Below are 13335 nucleotides of genomic sequence, written 5' to 3'. Positions count from 1 at the left end.
ATTGTTTTTCTGCTACGTGGCAGCTAAAAGAGCTGTCAAGGTGTGTCTTTAAGATTAATCATACTTTATAGATGGCAAAATGCTGAAAGAAATTGTTATAGTTTCTGATATGATACTGAAAAACACTTGATCTTTTTCTAAGTCTGCTTCTATGTTAGGTTCTCCTATTTGTTTAACTGTGAAAAAACAGGCAAAAGTGACATATTGAAATGGTCATAAATGTCTCCACATATTTAGATTTTACTGTATTGTCACTGCTTTACTGGCATTGTCTTTGTCTGAATCAGTAAAACAATAAAAACTAGCATGCATTATATAATAACTTGAAGCTGTACTGTTGTTTTAAGTTATTGCTGGGTTAAATTTTATTAATAAATTATTTAGAGAGTGTACAGTTCATGAATCAATATCTGCTGTCAGAACTAAGCCTTTATGTTAGTACAGGGGTCTCAAACTCCAGTCCTCGAAGGCCACGGTCCTGCAACTTTTAGATGTGCCTCTGCTGCACCACACCTGAACAGAATAATTAGGTCATTAAGGCTCTGGAAAACTGATCTACACAAGGAGGAGGTCATTAAGTCATTTCATTCCAGTGTTTTGTACCTGTGGCACATCTAAAAACTGCAGGACTGCAGCCCTAGAGGCCTGGAGTTTGAGACCCCTGTGTTAGTAGGAAGCAAGCAACCCAATGACTTCCTGAGTCAGTTAATATTATTAAGGTATGCCAAGTTCTAAAACCGCAAAAATGTCTTATAACATTATAATAAGTTGGTTGGAAGAGGGTGGTAAGATCACTCTAAGTTAGAAGAAACAGAAAGATGGAAACAAATAAGACAGGCAGTTTTTCCTCTACTCCATGCTCATCTTAGAAAGATGAGTAGAAAACACAACAGCAGAGTCAACTAATTCTAATGCTCTCTTTAAAATTCTAAGCATGTTAAATTCAGTGTCTATATAGTATCTAAATATTAACAGTCAGCCTCTACAACACCAGGCTGACCATTACCTTCCTGTGCAATTCCACTGGGAAAAAAATCTTGCCTAATGCGCCATTGGGGCTTTCTCCCGCTCACTTGGATCGTCTCCGGTAGATTTTCTACCAGGCCAATCAGCAAACAGAAGGAGAAGCTGTGCTGATTGACCGAAAGAACATTGTTCAACTTTTCTTTTGATTACATGATAGAAAAAAATGACTGAATGAATGAATGAATATTTTCAGATAAAAAAGCACAGTCATGCTATGGAAATAATTTCACTGTTTAATAAGTCCATTAACTGCATATTTCTTACACAGCCAGCACAAAGCTCTACTAATTAACAAGCTAGAGAAAAAAGTATAATGGTCAGTGTAATAAGCAATTGAAAAGAACAAGCTTAGTGGCTTTTTATTTTGTATTTTATATATTGCTTAAGTCTATGTTGCAAACTGTAACTTTCTGAAATGAAGTTATGTAGCAGCAGAGGGGACAATTGTTACATTTTTGTTTGAAATGATGTTAGCAATTTTTTAGTTCTCTCCAAATATTGTTATGAGGACAAACTGTAATATTTTTGCTCAAAGTTTTCATACCATGAAAATCTTGGGATCACCTCATGACTAGACCACACTATGTAAAGTCGAGGACTGATGAGTTCTCACACGCTTCACCCCTGCACCAGTTTTTCAAACTCTTTCAAACTGGTTCTCCGCATTTTTTGAATATTATTAATTGAATGTCACATATTATCATTACACCTCTATTAGGTGAGGCTGGATAAAAGAAATGTAAACAATAGGCGTAGAGTATTTAATATATCAGAACTCTACAAATTTGTTCATGCTTATGCATAAGTACTAAATATACTGCTCAAAAAAATAAAGGGAACACTTTAAGTGTTAAACACCTGTTTAAGTGTTCCCTTTATTTTTTTGAGCAGTATAAAGTCTTTCTGTAGAGGCTTGTAGCGTGCAGACATTTTGTACTTGTCGCAGTAGTTGCCTTCACCTCTTCCCCTTGAATTGCTGCTCTCTGAAAAGTAATCCGACAGCCCTAGGGGTGTCGGACAATGTCTCAGATATTCCCAAGTGAAATGAACAGTGGTGCAGCTTCAGAATTATTTAATCTAACAATTGGCTCTACTGAGAGCGAGTTGGATGGGAAAGAAGGTCAAAATCATCTTCATTCCAAGCAGTTACTGCTCCACTTTTAGTTTGACAGCTATATTTCGGAGGAAAGTAGCAACTGGAATTCTCTTTATCTGTTATAAAACTCAGGAAGACAGGAAAGAAATAAATTAAACCCATCCTTAGGGAGATAAAATATACATTCAATGTTTAAGATAAATAGTGAAAACTGTATTTAGCTTTTAAACAGAAAAACAGTGCATCCAAAAAAAATACATTCACAAATATTTCCATCCCTATTTCAGCCCATGATATTTTAAATTTAGTTCCAAAGTCTTCAATTCCAAAAAGATGCAGAAAATCAAGCCCTCCAATGTATGCAGAGAAGCTAGGGCTAGCTCTCAAAAGACTCCTGATCTTAACAGACTTATTTGTTTTACAACTTAAGAAATTGTCCTGGATTCTCTCCAGAAGCTCCCCCACAAGACTAATCAGTCTGAAATGCATTGGTCCTGCATGCAGTGTTCCTTTATGATTTGCTCTGCTGTTTCTCATGCAAACATACTCACGCACGCTGCCACAAATGCATGCTAATGTGCATTAATGTCCCAGAATACGCTCACAATATCTGTGTTACACAAGCTTGCGGAGCACATGAGCTAACGCATGAAAAAAAAAAATCCACCTATGCATCAGCTTGCATAGTTGAAGTCCAGCCTTGGGCCTCGTAGGCAGCAGTGAAGTGTGCTGTGATTTGACAAGGCTAGTGATGAGAAGCACTGTAAATATCTAGGCTGTCATGTGACTCATTTTGCGGCCTCAAGGCTCGAACGAAAGGTCAATGTTTCGTGATGCCGTTGTTAACAACTAAATTGAGTGACTTGTGTGTTTGTCCCGTTGGAGCAGATAAATACATTTGACGTGCAGCAAAACTCTACTTACACTCGGCACCAATTATTTACATTTCTATAAAACCAAACAGAAAGTGTTAATACAGCATGAGCTCACCGAAAAGACCTTGATGTTTACACACCACATCACACACAGGCAGACAGACTAAAAGGTGTGAATCACAACCTCTGGGTTCTTCCTCATGCATGTCATGTCTGACACTGAAAGCAGAGTGTTAGCACGTCTTCATCATCTCTCAGTTGGCAAGTTGTGACCCATGTCGTTTTACCCCGACTGGGTGCAAAAGGTTAAAATCATAGCTATATGGATTTACAAGTTGCACCTTAGAAGAAATTTCAAAAAACCATTCTGGATTGTTGCTCCTTTTGGAATGCATATCCATTCATGCAAGATTTAGCAAGAGGTTTCTATTTTAAAAAGTCAAAATGAATAAAAGAGTTAGCAAAATGCATCACTATTCTAAGTAAACAAATAACCAAAGGGGGAAAAAATGAACCAACACTAATATAAAGGATCAATCAATCACATTTTTAAAGCAATGTCACCCTGCACCAAGAGTTTTACAAGATTCACTCTGAGACACTGAAGGCTCTTGACAATGTCAGGTTCATGTGGTTGACACATTTCTTTAGCGTCTCGAACACTTGAGGTCACCTTTGAAGTGGCGAAACGGAGTGAGGTTTCCAATTTTTAAGAAAGCGAACCGTACAGTGAAGGATCACACATTTTTTTTATATGTATAAAAAAAAATCATTTGATTATTTTCTTCAAAGTCAGAGGTTTGCATGCATTAACATTGATTATGTCAAGGTTTGCAAGCTTCTATTTAATCCACAACTTCTGAGTGAAATGCAGGCTCACCAGTGGAAATATTTTAAGGTAACTCCTCAAACACGATGTTTCCTTCTGTGACATCATTGGAAAATCACAAGGAATCTGCCAATACATTATGAAGAGAGCGGTGTATCATTGGTTCATCACTGGGTACCATTTCAGATGCCTAAAGGTGGCATCTGTTCCAACAACTGTGTATATATGTGTATAACCATTGTTTATATCCACTGTTCTCTGTCCTAGAGATGGTCATTTTTAGTACAAACTGTGATGTGAGTGTCAACAAAGGTGCTGGCTGAAGCTGGTGCAGTAAAACGTGTCCTGTGCTTTCTAAAGAAAGGTAAATAAGCAATGTCAAAGGTTTCAAATGCTCTCGGTGACAAAGCCTTAAACTTTTGAAGTTTCCAAATTTAAAACAGTCTCCCAAACGTGCATTTGGAGAGAAAGAGGGAAAGCCTAAAAGCCTAAGCCAACATGTGTTTTGTAGGTGATTTGCTGTGACAGGCTATTGAAACAGATATCAAGAGGGAAGAACAATAAATATTGAAGCAATACCCTAAAACATTAACAGTACAGTTAAAGCTTTTGGGTATGCATAGGTCATCCAAATGTACAATGGGGAAATTTCTGCAAAATGTCAATGAAAGACCATCTAATGTTAAAGTCATTATGTCATTCCTCCTTAGAATTCAGTCATAGCCATTCTCTCCTTTGTCAGTGTTTTGATTTTCTGGAAGAAGTAGATGATCATTGGCCGTTTTTTCACTAGGAGAAATTTAAGATTCTACAAATTAAAGGACATTTGATAAGAGCTATTATGTTTTTTTTTTGCCTTTCTTTAATTTAAAACACCCTCTAGTTGTACTTGTGTTTACTTGGGCGTCGCCATGATGAAATAACAAATTCTCATGTTAAATGAGACGCTGTTCCTTGAATATGAGGTCAAACCCAGCTCTGAGTTCCAACTTTTTATGTAAATGGAATGCAGCAATACAAACTGCTTCTTTTTTGGATTAAATTGCCTTTTTTGAGTAGTTGACATCTTCAATAGATGGACAATTTCTAGGCTACATGTTGCAAAGTGAAGTTTATCCATCCATCCATTTTCTCTACACCCTTGTCTCTTGTGGGTTCGGGAGGGGAGCTGGTACCTATCTCCAGTGAACTTTTCGGGCGAGAGGCGGTGTACACCCTGGACAGATCGCCAGTCTGTCGCAGGGCAAAGTCAAGTTTATTAAGTTGTTTTTGATACAGCCTTTTCATCATAAGGGAAGGTAACATATGTACTTGATTGTACTAAAAATGGGAATACATAAAGCTATGAAAAAAAATTCTAATAAAGGCCACTTGTTTGGTAAAGGGGAACTGATCTAAATCCCATGTAAGTCCATATCCAAAATGCTCAATAAAGAGAAAAAATATACTTTGCAGAGACTTAGTCAAAGTTTTAACTTTAATCTAGCAAGTAATCTGCTAATCAGTGTAATGAGATGCACATAAATTCTCACTTTTCATTGGACAAATGGACAATTTCACTCAACATAGGAGGAACAAAAAAGTACAGATTTTTCTTTTTCAAATACTTGTGTTTGAGCTTTAGGTCTTCAGTGAAATCATTGCAGTGTTTGAATTATTCTTAGCTCTGCACTAGTTTTGCTCGAGGCTGCACTTATTTTATTAAAAATCAGAAAACACGTGTATAAGCTAAAAAAATGATTGGCAGTATGGAAATTGCGGAAATAATTTAGGTTGGGATTTTTTCATTTTTTTTAATGTACTGTCACACTTGAGCTTTCCTCTGGTCTCAGTGAGTAAATTTCTAACTTTCACAGAAGCACATCTTTCTTCCTGCGGCACCTGGCGCAACATTCATCACCCAGGTAACCATGTCGTTTGAGGTATAAGGCTGCTGGTTTCCATGGTTTTCACATTATACTAATTCTTAACACACAAGTTTTACATAAGCACAGCTCATTTTACATCTTTCTCTTGGAGCAGAGGGACTCAATACACGAACAGAAATAATAAGAGGACAGTTTTTAGCTGTGGCAGTTTTGCACGGCAGTGTTTGACAGCTGATGCTCACCACTTTATTCGTCATCGGCTCTGTGAAGATATTCAGGATCTTGAGTAGCTTAAACGAGCCATGTTATTAGAAATCTTGCTAACAACTGAAATGTTTTAATAATCAAAGGTGGTCAAGAAATTTTACATTTATTGGTTTGAATTAGCTTAGTGAGTCTTTCCTTTGTGAGGTTTCTCTGTGTGCTCAGTGATAACTTCCAATTTGATTCATAGTTTCTGTGACTCCTGGAGAATCCGGTGGGAATTACATAGTGCCTTCGCCTAAATCCTCATTCGGACAAACAGCTTTTTCTGTAGAAGGGATTAAACATGAGTGATTCCCTGCTGCTGACATGAAACTAATTAGCACCATTTTGAAGTAAAACAGAAACATTCCTAAGTAAGATCAGCTTAATGGTCATGGCTGAGCAACCTTTTTAATAATTATTTTTCCTCATAAGGTGGAGGAAAAATAATGTTTGTTTTATTGCAACAGGCTTCACAACTTTACTAAAGCATTAATCAGAGAAGCAACTACAAGGTTCATGGTCCATGTAGAGGAGCTGCAGAGATTCACTGCTCAGGTGGAGCAGACACAGTAAACATAAGAAAAATGTATTATATAATTTTGGATGAATTTGTTAATAATCTAGTCAATATATGCAATAATTTCATCTCAAGTTAAGGTTATTTCTGTAGGACCTATCAGCAATATGGTAGTTGAACATGATTTGTTAGTGCTATTCCATAACTTCACTTTGTTTTATTGTTTTTGTGCAGCTTTAGTTGAAAATTAGCAAAGTATTTTCAGATCCTCAAACTAGTACATATAGTAGATCACAGCAATAAAAAGCCTTCTGAATGTTTTCTTGAGTTTATGTTTCTACATTTTCTGGGTGATAATACATTCAATTTCATATTGCAATTTAAAGACGTGCATCATGTCTGTCATAAATGCCAGTAGTTTGGTGAATATTTTAGGTTAGATAGCACTTTGAGATGTATGCTGCACAACCCTCTTAGTGGCTCTTTTGAATTATATTTACCTGTGGGATTTGCTTTTCTGCTCATTCCTCGGCGCCCAGTGTTAGTGCTGATCAGCCTGATGGAGCAAGTGATTACAACCATCTTTTTGCCGTAATTAACAATTACCAAAGCTCTTCTCTCAGATGTTGAAGGGCCTGGAGAAGTGGTTTGGGTTGGATTAAATCTGACGTCAATGGCAAATGCAAATGTGACTCTCCCAGCTTTATGTAGAAGCTTTGACTTGAGAGCTTGGCAGGAAAATTTTGTCCACATGCTCTACCCCATTCTTTGCGAGAACTGGAAGGATTGTGTGGTCTCACTGTTGGGCTGGACAACCAGCTCCCTCAGCTTTGAAGTTGATAAACCCTTTAAAACCATGACAAATATTCGCCTGCAATTTCGCCAGAGGCAAAGCGCAGAAATGAAAAAGGTAGCAGGCACGAGGAATGAAAAAAAAATATTCCTCAACCACCCAAAACTCTCCATCTTATAGCCAAGTTAACACCGAAGGGAATTACTCTTGCAAGCCTTTGAGCTTATATTTGCTGTCTTCAACAGTGCAATTTTTCAGATAAAAAAAAGAAAAAAAAAGAGTAACCAGGTGTCAGAGAAACAGACAATAATGTCACAGCATGGCTAGAACAATGATCGGGCAGCAATTTTGCTGAACAACCTTCATGTCAGTGGTGGACATGGCTGCATGGCACCAGTTAGGCAGCCAGGGTGAGACATCCACTCAGTTTCCATAGTGATGTGGTTGAATAGAGCAGATTAGCAGGGGCAGTGTGCTGAGAAAGGATTGCAGACTGCTGTCAAAGCCTCCATTTAAAGAGTTCAGTGTCACAGCTCCTTCCTGTTTGGATATGCATGATGATGGACCTTTAGCTACCTCTGGTCCCCGACACTTTTCCCTGACACAGACACGTTTCACACAAAGAAACTGCAATCTCTTTCACTTTGGACAACATGCCAAAATAAAGCTGTTATTGCAGAAGAGTTTACAGAAGACAATGAAATATACACATTCAATAATATAATCTGAAACTTTTTGTTTCCCTGTAGCAATACATACTTTAACCTTGTTTATGTTTTGTATTTGTATTTGCATTTATATCCGAGTTTTGAAATGTTTTTAATAATCGTCATTTAGGCTACCTGGGGCTGCACAGTGGCACAGTTGGTAGCACTGTTGCCTTGCAAAAGAAGGTCCTGGGTTCGATTCCCAGCCCAGGGTCTTTCTGCATGGAGTTTGCATGTTCTAACTGTGCATGCATGGATTCTCTCTGGGTACTCCGGCTTCCTCCCACAGTCCAAAAACATGACTCTTAGGTTAATTGGTCTCTCTAAATTCTCCTTAGGTGTGTGCATGGTTGTTTGTCCTGTCTGCCTCTGTGTTGCCCTGCAACAGACTGGTGACCTGTCCAGGGTGTGCCCCGCCTCTTGCCCAAAATGTTCACTGGAAATAGGCACCAGCACCCCTCCTGGCCCCACTAGGAACTAGGGTGTTAGAAAATGGATGGATAGCATTTAGGCTACCCACTACCCATAATGTAATTTGTATTTATTGGCCTAAAATGTTGTGTAGGTTTTTTTCCAGTAACATCTTATTAACATAATAAAAATGAACAAGTTTCTACACAATTGATAACCAGGGTGTATTTTGCATTTATTTCTCATCAAATCGTCCCTTAATCCCGTAATTTATAACAATTTAATGAGACTTAAATGGACAAGAACAGTGGGAGGAAATAAGCAGCTTTGGGATTGAAAGAGATAGCAGCAAAAGAAAATAAAGACAAATAAGTAATTCTTGTAATTATCTGACTGCAGCTTTGATGAGCTGAAAATTAGTCATCTAAAGAATTGGTTCAGTTTATCTACAACAACATAGTTCTCTTCCACCGTAAGTGTAAAAGAAAGCAGTTTTGTGTATAAGAAGATGGCACAAAACTCCCACCTATTTGGCTGTGTAAAGTTATTATTGCTTAAAGTTATTATTTATTTGCAGTACAATTTGTGCCCCTTCTGTAATTTTATGGTTGGTGTCTTCAGAAGATATCAAATATTTTCGTATAATTCTCATTTTTTCATGATACCTTCAGTTTTGTGTAGCACACCTGTCGCTCCAGCAACAAAACACATGGTGATGCTGCTGGCCCACCCCCACACTCTAAACGCATTTAGAGTTTGAATGATGTTTTCAGGCTTGCAGCCTTTCAGCAGGCATCGTCACAAGATGCTTGCTTTTAAAGAAACAGGAAATGTTTTATACGATTTATTGTCAGATGGCAGGAAAGGGTCTTTTTTTTTTCAATTGGTTTCAATTGTGTATGTACTTTGCAGGTGCTTGGCATTTTATCAAACTGTTTAAACATTTAAAGATTTTATTTTTTATAAACTAGTTTGTCAACAACAGAAAAGCATCCACACATTGCTGTATGACGGCTATGATATTTTTGCATGCAGAAGCATTTAAGCTGTTACTACCGGAGTAGGACAAAACGTGTGGTTCTGGGATGATTTGTTTAAAATGATCCTTTAGATCTTTAAAATACATTTTGAATTTTCCACTCTCCTTGACTTGTGTGTAGCCATATAGTTGCTTTTTGGCCCTCAGAAGCCTAATGTTTATCACTAGTGGACTTTTGTCAAAGTTAATTGACGATTTTTGGCGGGAGAAGCTCAGCAATCCCAGCAGAAAGCCATGCAAGGGGTAGGAGGTGAGGGGAGAGGGGGGTGACTGAGAACATTACACTGTTGCCTAGCAACACATGAACAAAAATTTGAAATGATTTAGAACCCCCCTACTGGTTATCATGGAGGTCATATGTTTACAAAATCCACACCGTGTGCTGACTGTCACACAGAGCCGTAAACAGACAGAGTACCTCTCTGCTGATCAGTGCGCACCGGCAGGCTGATGCAGATACATTCAGATGCTGCTCAATTTCACTGGATTTGTTGAAAAAAAAATCATTTGACTTAGCGGTAAGTGCCACATACAAATTCCTAAAAGAGCGAAAATGGTGATTTGAAGATGCAGATTTTAACTTCTTTGCATAATTGATCCCTTTGACAAAGGTAAGAAGGAAGAGAAGTGGAAGACTCCCCAAATTTGGAGGACGCTCCACTTGGTATTCCTGAAATATCTGCAGCCAGCTTGCTCTCTGAGTCTCACATCCAACAATACCTCTATGTGACTAATCTGGCTGAAGCTGATTGTTATCAGCTATAAGTGTCCTCTCAGCTTCTTTTGCTTGTTTGTAAATCGAGCGTGTTTGGGACAGAGTGAAAGCGAGCCGGAGGAATAGAAAGAGAACAGAGAGGGAGAGAGAGAAGGAGACGTAGGGAAGGAAAAAGGCGAGACAGAGTTGCTGATGCACTTTCTTCACAGAAATTTAGGTCACGGCAAACAAAACCTTACACAGAAGAAAATCAGACAAACAAAAGCATCTTCCCCTTGCATTGTGTTGTGTCTCAAACGTTGACATCACAGTGTGGCGATTTGCAATGTAAGACGGCATATTCATGCGGTAAACCTCTAAAACTCTCATCATGTGAAGGTGTGAGGTAAATTTCATCAACCATCCCTGTGTGTAATGACTAAATTATATTTAGGCTGCACAGAGAAAAACTGAGTAAGCCCTTATTTGGTTACTCTTTATTTCCCAAGTGAAAATATGCCAGTCTCTCCATCAACAGCCAGAGAGGTGTTAACAACCAAAGAAGAACATGTCAGCCATCAGAGAGAAAATAAACACATGCCAGCAACAGAAAAATGTTTCTGACTGTAACGTTCTGAGTGGGTTCAATTCACAAGGCATGTTTACATTTCAGATTCACTAAGGCAGACTCCTTGTTGTCAGAGCTAAGGTTTTTTTTTTACTATTTGTTTGCTGATTTAGGATTAGATTGATGTCATTTATCTGTTTTCTCTCCAAATACTTCCTGCAAAGGAGTCGCAAATACTTCTTTGCAGGAATCTGCAATCTTCTCTTACCGCTCTCATTATGAGAAGAAAGAACTCATGTCACAAAAATGACTGATAAGTAATTTATTTCTGGTTCTTTGACATCGTCCGTATTAGCTTCAAATGCAAATAAGGTTTTTACTTAAAACCCCAAATTCCATCGGTCATCACAATAACACCCTCGGTGAGAAAATAAAGCGGGATGTGTACACAAATCCAGTAAAAGGAGGAAAAACAACAGGATGACAACATGAATAAAATATGTGAATTGCTTATGATTAGCATACTAATGACTAATCATCATGCTAATTAGTTCATTTTGGGGACTGAAATTGCAGACTGGCGCTGGAAAATATGACTCCACGAAGATGCATTTGACAAGTGAGAAATGCTCTGAGAATTTAAGGGAGACCGGTGAGCGAGGCTGTAAAGCTATCGCTTTACGGCGAGGCTGTTTAAAAGGTTTAGAGTTTGTCGGCATCAGTGGAGGTAGAACCAGAAATTTGTAGCAACAGATTATACCAGTGTTTGTGACACTGGTATAATGTTTTTGTTTTCTTTCTTGCATTTCCTGTTTTTCTTTAGGCTACACTGCTTTGCAAAGGTTTTCCTATCCCTTGTAACGAAACCTATTTTGTCATGTCCCATGTACAAACTTCAAAGTATATTGTTGGGATTTGATGTGATAGATTAACAGAGCGAAATACATAAGTGTGACGTGAGAAGTAAATCATCAAAGGGTTTCAGTGATTTTTTTTTCCATAAATGAAAGCTGAGTGAGTTGTGTGCATTTGCATTCAGTCCCTTTCATCGATACTTTGTAGATGCTCCTTTTCAGCAACTACAGCTGCATGTCTCTTTGCACAACATCTAATCAAATTGGATCAATTGCATATGTTAACATCAATCTTCAGGGATCACCACAGGTTCACAATTGCTCTTAGGCCTGAACTTTAAGTGAGCCATTCTAACACATAAACATGCTGCGATCTAAAGCCCTGAATTGCGGCTCTGGTTGTACGTTTTCGGTCGTTTCCCTGCTGGTAGATGAACTCTAGCCACGGCCGGCAACTGGTTTTATTCCAGGATCGTCCATATTCAGCTCCATCCATCTTTCCATCGGCTCTGACCACTTTCCCTGTCCCTGCTGGCAAAATGTGTCCCCACATCATGCTGCTACCATCACCGTGTTCCACTATAGGGATGTTGTATTCAGGAGGTTTGTAGTGTTTGTCCTCCAAGCATTTTGTTTGACCTCCGAGCATCTTCTTCCACACATTAACTATTTTCTTCTTCCACAGTGGGACTTCTTGTGGTTTCCGTTCAACAATATTTTCTTTCTTTCATTATTACTTTTTGGTTACTCTTCCAAAAAGACCAAACTTGTGGAGTAAGCGATTCTTCCACCTGGGATGTAGATCTTTGCTTGATATCCCCCAGGGTTATCTTTGGGGATACTTCTTTGACTTATGCTCTTCTTGTTTGTCTTGGCACCCATTGGCAGGTTTTCAACCTTTGTCATTCTCTTGTCCTCTTTGGATGATGGAAGGAGAAGTGCTTCATCACATCATCTCCAAAGCCTGGAGAAATAATTCATAACCTAACTGTGCTTTGAATTTGTTCACAACTTCAGTGAGGTACGTTTATTGGTCTTCAGGATTGTACAAAACCATAAGAAAAATTGTTTCACCCTTTTACAAATCTCTCTCCTCCCCCCTCCCGTCGTCCTTACACCGCTTTTACAGCCACTGGGCCTGTAAAATGGGGAACTAGCGGTTCAATCTAAGCGGCACACTGAAAGCCATTAAAAACAGAGGACAAGTAATTCCAGCCTAATGGAGCACATACGGCAGTCACACGGAGCCACATGAAGGCTTCCTGCTGAAATGAAAAAGACTGAGGGGCCGCTGGTGGAAAAGTGCAGCGAGATAAATCAAAAAGCTCCGGGGTTCAGGGGTCAGCTGGCTGCGTGTGCATGTCACCAGCCCCATTGGACACGCCTGCGTGCTCCGTCAGCAGGTGTATAAATATGTGTCATGTTTCACACTTTCATGTCCGCAGGGACAGCAAACCAGATGGGATTTTAAATGCTGCATTTCATGTGGCAACATTTAGTGGGTTAGTTCACCCCTCATTGGTTTACCATCTGGTGCCCTCTCAGCCCCACGATAGGAGAGGAGCGTTCACACCGCACTTGTAAACGCTCCCGATGTCTCTCTGTGCCAGAGCGCATTTCCAGCAGTTTACATCACAGTGTGCGCCGCGCCGCCTCCTACACAACTCTTAAAAAGGTGTATTTCTGCGAGAACACGTGTTTTATGTGGGACACAAAGTAAGAGAGTGGAGGCAAATTGCAAAAACTTCAAGTAAAAAAAAAGAAGAAAAGACAAGTTGCGTTAAATATTCAAGAAAATCAAACAAGTTG

The sequence above is a fragment of the Xiphophorus couchianus genome, chromosome 1, assembly GCF_001444195.1.
Source record: "Xiphophorus couchianus chromosome 1, X_couchianus-1.0, whole genome shotgun sequence".
NCBI classification, from domain to species: Eukaryota; Metazoa; Chordata; class Actinopteri; order Cyprinodontiformes; family Poeciliidae; genus Xiphophorus; species Xiphophorus couchianus.
The sequence above is the reverse complement of the archived record's forward strand: the minus strand, read 5'-3'. Positions refer to the sequence as shown.